General features: G+C 36.3%; 1 pseudogene; it reads right to left on the bottom strand.

Moving 5' to 3' along the window:
* Positions 1 to 4788: 4788 nt before the first annotated feature.
* Positions 4789 to 5788, bottom strand: LOC149261274 (E3 ubiquitin-protein ligase RGLG2 pseudogene; annotated as a pseudogene).
* Positions 5789 to 9391: the final 3603 nt, after the last annotated feature.

Raw genomic sequence — 9391 nt, 5'->3', positions numbered from 1 at the left:
CCTCATCTCTTACATCTAAAAAATGATATGCGTAGAGAAAGAGACTCTAGGGGTAGATTCATAGCTAGAGGCAGGAGTTTAATTCCTACAACACCACTTACTCCACCAAGACTAAGAAGAGATACACCTCCATCTCAAACTCATATTCCACATTTTACTAGCCATAGACTTTTTGAAGTTTTAAGGTCAGAAATCCAATTAAGAGGATCTCCTACTTCATCCACTGAGGTAGTCCTAGAGGAAGAAAATATTGGATCTCCAATAGAAAGAGTAACCTTTTTCACCTCTACACGGGAACACATTTTAGCTGAAGAATTAGAAATTACTAGTGGAGATGAAGGAAGAGAACCCTTCTTCAATACATCATTGATAGAGGAACCAGAGGAAAAGCAATTAACCTTGCAAGTTGAATCTTATATTAGCTCTGAAGAATCTATAATGGCAGGAAGAGAAGGAGAAGAAGTTATAAATGGAGAAAAGTTACTATTTGGAGGAGGAAGAGGTGGAGGAAATAGTGAAGTTGATAATTCTTTTGGATTCCCTATAGTTGATGAAGATACAAATGCCATAATGAAAAATATGTCACCTTCCGTCCTCCCAAATTTCCATGGGTTAAAAAGTGAAGATCTTGAAACCTTTTTATTTGAATTTGAAGTCTTGTGTAGAACTTATGATTATTTACAAGACTCTCAAAAACTTAAGTTGTTTCCTTCAACATTGAAAGGATCTGCTTTAAAATGGTTCATGGGGTTGCTCACTCAGTCTATTAGGACATGGAATGACATGAAGAAAGCATTTTTGGAAAGGTATTTGGATTATTGCAGGCCTATCAATCACAAGGATGAAGTGTTTAAAATGATGCAAAAAGAGGATGAAAATTTGGAGGATTTAATTGAAAGATTCAACTATAACATAAAAAGAGAAAAAATGGAGAACTTAGATCAGGATACTTTAAAAGCTCTTTTATTAAAAGCCATTAGAGATGAGTGGATAGACATCCTTAATATGATGGGGAAGGGAGATATCTCTCAACTTCCATTAAATGACATTGGAGAATTATGTATTCATCTCTCAAGAGGAAAAGCCAAAACTGGGAAAGGTCTAAGAGATCCTTCTCTTACTAGAGTGAATAAATCTGCAACTGGATCAGTGAGTAGGGCAGAAATTGGAAACATGCTTGATGAATTTAAAACATATATTCTAGGGAGCCTTAGTGAACAAATAGACACCCTTAAGATACAAAACAAGGAGAAAGCCGAGACTGATGCTTTAGCTATTTTATGTCCCAAATGCAAAAAGAAGCATGCTTTAAGAGAATGCCCTTTGGTTGCAAAAATCATAGAGACTTGTGTTATTTGTTCAGAAAACCATGAAACCAAGAGTTGTCCTTCAATTCCTGGTCTTAAGGCTATTTTTCAAGAAGAAACAACTTCAAATCCAACAGAATCTCTTTGCTTTGTCTCTATAAGACCTTGGCAGGGGCCACAAACCCAGGGTTTTAACAACCAAATGTATAATCAGCCCCCACCAAATTGGAATTCTTGGCAGCAACCTTGGCCTCAACCGCAATCTCAATCTCAATTTCAACCTTGGGCTCAAGGAATGCAAAACCCCTATGGAAGATTCTCTCAATACTATCAATATCCTCCATCATATCCAAACTGTCCTCCCAAAGAAATTCCTCAACAAAATCAACAACCCCAACTTCAAAACCAAAATTCTCAACTTTCACTACCATTCCCACAGAGACCAAATTAGCTACCTGCCCAACCATTACCAAACCCCAACAATAAAAATCCTCAGAATACCTATATGGTGGAAGGACAATAATTTCCAACCTATATGATCACTCCTCTAGATCTCAATGATGTCCAACTAAGATTTGGGAGGATATTAGAAAAGAAAAAGCCTTCTGTAGTTATTCAAGAACAAGACAATTCCGAGGAAGATTCTCTACAACCAAACAAAAGTTTTGGAGAAGAAACATCTCTTCAAAACCAAAACATTGAAAATGAAAAACAAAAAGAACCAATAAACTCATCTCCTATCATAGAGCAACCATCAATATCTACTTCTACACCTCCTTTTCCTAAAAGATTACAAGTTGATAGAGGGATAGAAAAGCATATTATGTTGCCTAATTATGATTTTCTAGATGAATTGAAAAATCTATGTATCAAAATCCCTTTGTTACAAGCCATTAAGGAAATTCCAATTTTAGCTAAAACAATAAAGGAGTTGAGCATGAAGAAACCAAGAAGAAAGATAAAAGAAGTAAAAATAATTCAACTTGTAGGAAAAATAGCAGACATAATGATGGGAAAAATTGCCATACAAAAATATGTAGATCCAGGAAGTCCAGTTGTAAAAACACATATCAATGGAGTTGAAATTTCAAATACATTGATTGATTTTGGAGCAACAATAAACATCATGAGCAAACAAACCATGGAACAACTCAAGCTTCCTAATCTTCTTTATACACCTACATTACTGCAATTGGAAAATAGATCTGTAATCAAACTAAATGGTGTGTTAGAAGATATTTCGGTGTCCTTAGACTCTTGGGATTACGCTATTGATTTTATGATCTTAACCCCTAACAACAATCTAGGAGGACATCCACTTATATTAGGAAGACCTTGGTTGGCTACAACTGATGCTTTCATTAGCTGTAGATCTGGTGATATGTATATCTCTGATGGTAACTCAACTAAGAAATTCACTCTATATCCTCCAGTAGGAACAATCATAGAGATACATGACAAAGAATGGATTGATGATGAAAATGATATTCAGCCTCTCTTTACTATTTGAACCATTAGTGAAGATAGTCAAATCTTTAATATAATGGAAAATTTTGAATCATCTCCAGAATATGAACATGATCAATTTCAAGAAAAATCCAATATTGAATATTTGTCATCTAGGCAGATGTCTCTTTATTCTATGGAAGAATTTGGTAGCTCTACAATTGAAATCTTTCCAAGGAAAACATTGAACATAAACAATAACTTGGAAAAATTACAACAGGGAAAGCTAATCAAAACATTACAACAACATTCTTCTGCATATGCATGGTGTTATCTCAAAATCAGACCCTGATAGGTTGCTGGTCAGGTTGACTCTAAGTAACTATTTCAGACCTACTTTAGGCTGAGGCTTAGCCTCCTCAACCTGAGAGGGCTCTCTCTTAAAGGATTAATGATTTTGATTAAAGAGAAGATGGCTAACTCTTATAGAACAACTGTGAAAAATATGAATGCTGGAAATACATTAAACAACTATCCATTGGGATTATGGAGTCAACGACACCCCAATATAACAGTGAACTCAACCTTACATAGAAGTCAGGGCACTCAGCATTTAGACATTCAGAACATAACTCATATGGGACCACAGTTTATAAATGCATACAGGAAATCAGAGCACATTCAGTGAATTCTGAGTGATTATACATCTATACCACTGTAAAAATTATGGAAAGGACAAGATCACACATTCTGAACATAAGAAATCCCTCATGAATCCTGAGAAGTAAAGTCAAAATTATATTACTGGAAATCAGTCTTTACATAAGCCAAATACAAGCTGTATCATAAAATTTTCCAACCTTGATTACATTGCTGTTTCAGCTATATATAGAGCTCTTATTCTAACTGATCGAGATTCCTCCTCCAGCATGAGGGGAATTCGAAAACTACTTCTAATGACACCTATTAAGCTTTTAACTAACTAATAAATACAACTGACTACTAATTGACAACTCTAGAATCCTAAAAAGGATTCTAATTCTAACTACTTAATAAATACAACAAAGTGTTGACTGGAGTTTTTAGAGATCTAAATTAACTATGACTCTAACTCCATATCAGCCTTGGTCTACAATCATTTTCGTTCTCTGACATCTGGTTCCCTTCTGGCGGTGGCTGTGATGGACCTTTAATGCTTAATGTTGCTCTTCAATATCACATGTTTTCCAATACCCTGAAACATAGGAAACTGCCCCTGTGTACCAGTCTTTAGTTTGCCTTAACATGTTCGGATCCAACGAAGTATATCCTTTATCTTTTAATTACCCAAAATGGAGCAGACTGCCACGTCCTTGATGTGCTGTCCACCGTTTTCATGCGTGAAAGCCAAAATTCTTGCAAACTATTTCACATATCCTGAAGTGTGGTAAATATGCTCACTTTATGACAAAAATCTAAAGTTAGATTCGAATGCATATTATCTCCACCTGTCTTGACCTGGTTGAATCTTAATAGCTTCAGCTGATGCCTTGCATACCTTGTAGACATTCCCCTTTCAAAATTCCCGCTTATAGTTCAAAACTGCTTGATTTATGTTGAAATCATCACCTTCAACAGTTTCGTAGCGCGCTATGAAACTGCTGTGTAATTTCAAAAACACAGTCTTCCTTTCATAGCTAAATGATCGACACTGTTCATGGCTTAAACACCTTACTCCCTTGATCATTTTACGTGCAAATTGTATAGGTATCTTCTCTTCAGGTTCAAGGGGATGTGCTAATATAGTTCCCTCTGGGAGCTCCACAAAGAAATAGCGCATTCCTCCATGTAATACTTTCTTCAATGACATTCTGACATCAATATCATTCTCTCCAGGTCTAATCACATCAAACTTCAAATCCTAACTTCTTCCCTGCCTTTAAAAATTCACTTCACACAGCTGGTGCTTTGGACAAAGGTATGGGAACAACCATCATCTGAACTATGGCGAAACTTGCACTCTGCACCTCTTTCACATTTACCCTTATCGTAGCTACTGTGAAAATCCACACAATAGAACATGGACCCATGCCAATCCAGCCCCAATTCGGCGTATTTCAGATGGCCAAGTCATAATAGATATTTATCTTTCTGCGAAATCTGCATTGACTTTAATACAGTTTTATCCTGGTTGTGATATCACTGCGACATATAGGGCATGTAACAATGTTCTGTCCGCAGTCATAACAGGTCTGATGACCGCATCCAAAAGCAAGATCTTTAGCATTCATCAGGCAGATTGGACACAGTTGAGCATCCTGTGTATCCTTGGCTTCTGGAGGAGCAGATCCTGCAAAGGAATCAACACAACGATTTCGGGAGCTATTTGTTTGGAAACTGTCTGTGCGCTGATATTGTTGCCTTGCAGCATAATTATCATTGCCAAGTGCTGGCGGAAGAGGAGACCTATCAGGCATCTTGCCTCTGCGGCGACCCAGTATTTGAAGATCTAGTGTGGCCTTGTACTGAGATGGTATTTCCATAAGTGATGCAAGGGAAAACTCAGTCTCCTTCCTAGATTGAGCAACATTCTTTGACATAATCTCTGTAAAGTTCACAAACTGGAAGTTGTCAAATGCTCGAGCTGGAATATTATCATCAAACTGCCGCATCATGTCCCAAGGCCCATCTCCCACTCCAACTAAGACAATTGATAGTGGATATTCACTGGCTTCCACTATTGCATTGACTGTATTCTGTTCTTGTGTACTCAGTTGTCCATTGTCAGTGTCAACACTTCTTGTTACCTGTCCATCTGCAATTATCAAGAGAACATGGTACTGCCCACCACTCTGTTCCACAATACGGATTGCTGCTTCAATAATTGGGGCAAAAGATGTTGGCCCAGCCAGTCGAAGATGTGGGACTATCTCCCTTTGCAACTTCTGTTTAGTCGCTGGTTGTGCTGGTTGTGCATAAGTTTCCGATGGAACTGCTGGTGAAGGACCATAGGATGAAGAATCCCACAGGCGGTCCAATCCAGGTATTATTAACATTAATAATATTATGGCCTCTGCTGCTGCAGTGTACCCATGTTAATACCCATAATGGCCACATTTAGACTGCAATTCTCTTGAACCATCATCACGGAGCTCCCATTTGTATAACTGAATCCTTTGATTGATGCCAGCAAGCAACTTTCCATTAAATGCATTCAGATAGTAAACAGAACCCTTTGTCCCCTTCTCAGCAACAACTGTAACATGTGCCAGTACCACGACACCTAACGATCTAAAACACAGCAGATTCTGATAAGTATGACAGCTGGGTGAGATTTGCTATGGATCAGCACAAAATCACTTAGACCGTGTTTCGCTACGAAATCACCAGAAACATGTTGCGCTGCGAAAACACTTAAAACTGACTTATGCGCTACGAAATCACCTAAAGAGCTTTGTAGCACATAATAACCTTTGAACAAAGTTGACACATGGAAATTGTGTAAATTATGAGACCAGTGAAGAATGAGGATGCATAGTGGACTCCTTAGACTCAGACTCTAAGGCAAACAAAAACTCAAAGCTAGACTAGCACTAAATTTTTTACCATCAAACTAATGTGAGCGGTTTTGAAATTAGAATTCTTGAGTGATAACACATGGGAATACACTGAAATGAAAGGAATTAGTCCTAATACTTGTATACATAAATTCTACATTGAGGAAAATTGTAAACCTATCAGACAACCTCAAAGAAGGATGAATCCAAATCTTAGGGAAATTGTGAAAGAGGAGTTGCAAAAATTGCTAAATGTAAACTTCATTTACCAAATTTCAGACAGCTAGTGGGTTTCTCCTCTAGTGATTGTACCTAAAAATAATGGTAAATGGAGGGTATGTATTGATTATCGAGAATTGAATAAAGCTACCCTAAAATATCATTTTCCTTTTCCCTTTATAGATCAAGTGTTAGATACGTTATTAGGTAAGAAGTATTTATCATTTTTGGATGGTTTTAGTGGTTACAATCAAATTCACATAGCACCCGAAGATCAAGATAAAACCACATTCACCTATCCATGAGGAACTTATGCCTACCAAGGACTTCCTTTTGGATTGTGTAATGCACCTGCAACATTCCAAAGGGCAGTACTAGGAATGTTTTTTTGATCTAATACATGATTGTGTAGAGGTGTATATGGATGAATTCATAGTTTATAGGAATACATTTGAAGAGAAAATTTGGAAAAGGTTCTTAAAAGATGTAAGGAAGAAAACCTTTCACTAAGCCATGAAAAATGTTTTATGATGTTTACAAAAGGGATTGTTTTAGGACATCGCATTTCAGGAGATGGAATTAAAGTTGATAAATCTAAAGTTGAAGTCATCTCTAAACTACCAATTCCAAATTATCAAAAGGATGTTAGAAGTTTTATAGGATTCACATGATACTATAGAAGATTTATAGAAAATTTCACTAAACTAGCATCCCCACTCTTCAAATTACTCACCAAAGATTTTGAATTCAATTGGAATCTTGATTGCTAGTTGGCATTTGAGACTGTAAAAGAAAAAAATTCTGAAGCACGCATCCTAAGAGGTCCAAATTGGAAACTACCCTTTCACATTTCAACATATGCTTTAGATACAGCTCTGGGAGCTGTGTTAGGACAAAAAAATGTGATCCCCTATGCCATCTATTACACAAGCAAAAAATTGACTCCCATTGAGTTAAATTACATTGTAACTGAAAATGAATCCTTAGCTGTTGTTCATGATATCAACAAATTCAGACATTACATAATAGGCTATGAAACCTTGGTTCATGCAGACCACTTTGCAATTGGGTACTTAATGAATAAATCTATTACTAATGGCATATTTACAAGATGGCTATTACTCTTGCAAGAATCCAACATCACTGTTCTAGATAGACCTGGAAAACAAAACACAGTTGCTGATTTCTCATCTAGAATTCAAAATATCAAAGATGACACTCTAGTTGAAGATAAATTTCCTGATGAATATCTTTTTGCAGTAACTACTCAAACTCCTTGGTTTGCAGATATTGCCAATTACTCAGTCACAGGAAAATTACCTTCACATTTGTTTCCTAAGTAGAAAAGAAAAATCATTCAAACAAGTGCAAGTTACTCATGGATTACTAAGGAATTGTATTAAATAGGTCCAGATCTCATGATCAGAAGATGTGTTCGAGAATATGAAATGCCTGAAATTCTTAAGGCATGTCATGATGAACCTTGTGGTGGACACTTTGATCACAAGAGGACAACCTATAAAATCCTTCATTTAGGATATTATTGGCCCTGGCATCTAGAATATGTCAAAAGGTGTGATAACTGCAAAAGGGTAGGAAAACTTGCTCCTTAAAATGAAATGCCACTACAAACTAAGGTACTCATTGAAACTTTTGAAAAATAGGCCTTGGGTTTTGTTGGATCAATTAATCCTCCATCTAAACAAAAGAAGTATATTTTGGTATGCACTGATTATGTCACTAAATGGGTAGAGGCTAAAGTATTAACTTTTTCTAATGAAAAATATTTAGTTAATTTTATTTTTGAGGACATTTTCACTCGTTTTAGTGTTCTAAGAGAAATTGTGACACATCAGGGATCTCAATTTACATCTAAAATGGTGAAAATGCTTGTGGAAGATTACAAGATTAAACACAGAAAATATACTCCTTATCACCCACAAGCAAATGGTCAAGTTGAATCTACCAATAAGGTGATTGAAGGAATTCTCACTAAGACTATACATCTACACAGGAGAGATTGGGCAGAAAGGCTTCCTGAAGCCTTATGGGGCTACAAAACTACTTGGAGGAACACAACAGGACATACCCCCTATGAACTTGTTTATGGGAAGCAAGTCATGTTCCCTATAGAGTTTCAAATTAGAACCTTCAAGATGGCAGTCCAATTGGGACTTGATTTATCAGAAGCACAGAAACATAGATTGGAGCAACTCAATGAGCTTGATGAAATCAGACAAGATGCAGTTCAAAGAACCAGTATAGTCCAGCAACAAAGGGCTAAATGGCATGATAAGTATATCAAGGAAAATAAGTTTCAAGCAGGGGATTGGACACTTTTGTTTGATTCAAAATTCAAAGATTTTCAAGGAAAGTTTCAGACTCATTGGCTTGGGCCATATGAGATTGAAAAAGTCTTTGATAATGGAGTAGTGAAGATAAGGACAATAGATGAAAGAAAGGTACCTCTTCTTGTGAATGGTCATCGGTTGAAGATATATCATAAGCCAATTTCAAGAGAGGATTTTATCAATATTTTCCAGGATAACACTGAAATGAAGTTGGTGAAGAAGAATTCTTCTTCTTCACTAACTTAGATTTTATTTTTCCTATATATATATGAAAACCAATCATTGGGTTGGCATACTTATACAGAAAATACACGGTGAAAATCAAATATTTCTGACATCCTGTATTTTCCATTTCTTTTTGTAATAAGTAGTGACATAAAGCTACATTCATTCGCAGTTCATAATCTGCAAATCCGTTTCATTTTACAATTTCATTCCATTTCACTTGATATTTTTTTTTTTTTTGCAGTTTCATTCCATTTCGCCATCTTATTCCATTTCCATTCCATTTCACATTCATGTTCCATAGCCA

Source organism: Pinus tabuliformis, chromosome 6, assembly GCF_031772625.1.
Source record: "Pinus tabuliformis cultivar Carrire ecotype Pingquan chromosome 6, CPIR1, whole genome shotgun sequence".
NCBI classification, from domain to species: domain Eukaryota; kingdom Viridiplantae; phylum Streptophyta; class Pinopsida; order Pinales; family Pinaceae; genus Pinus; species Pinus tabuliformis.
Note: the sequence above shows the minus strand (reverse complement) of the source record. Positions and strands in the feature narration are given on the sequence as shown.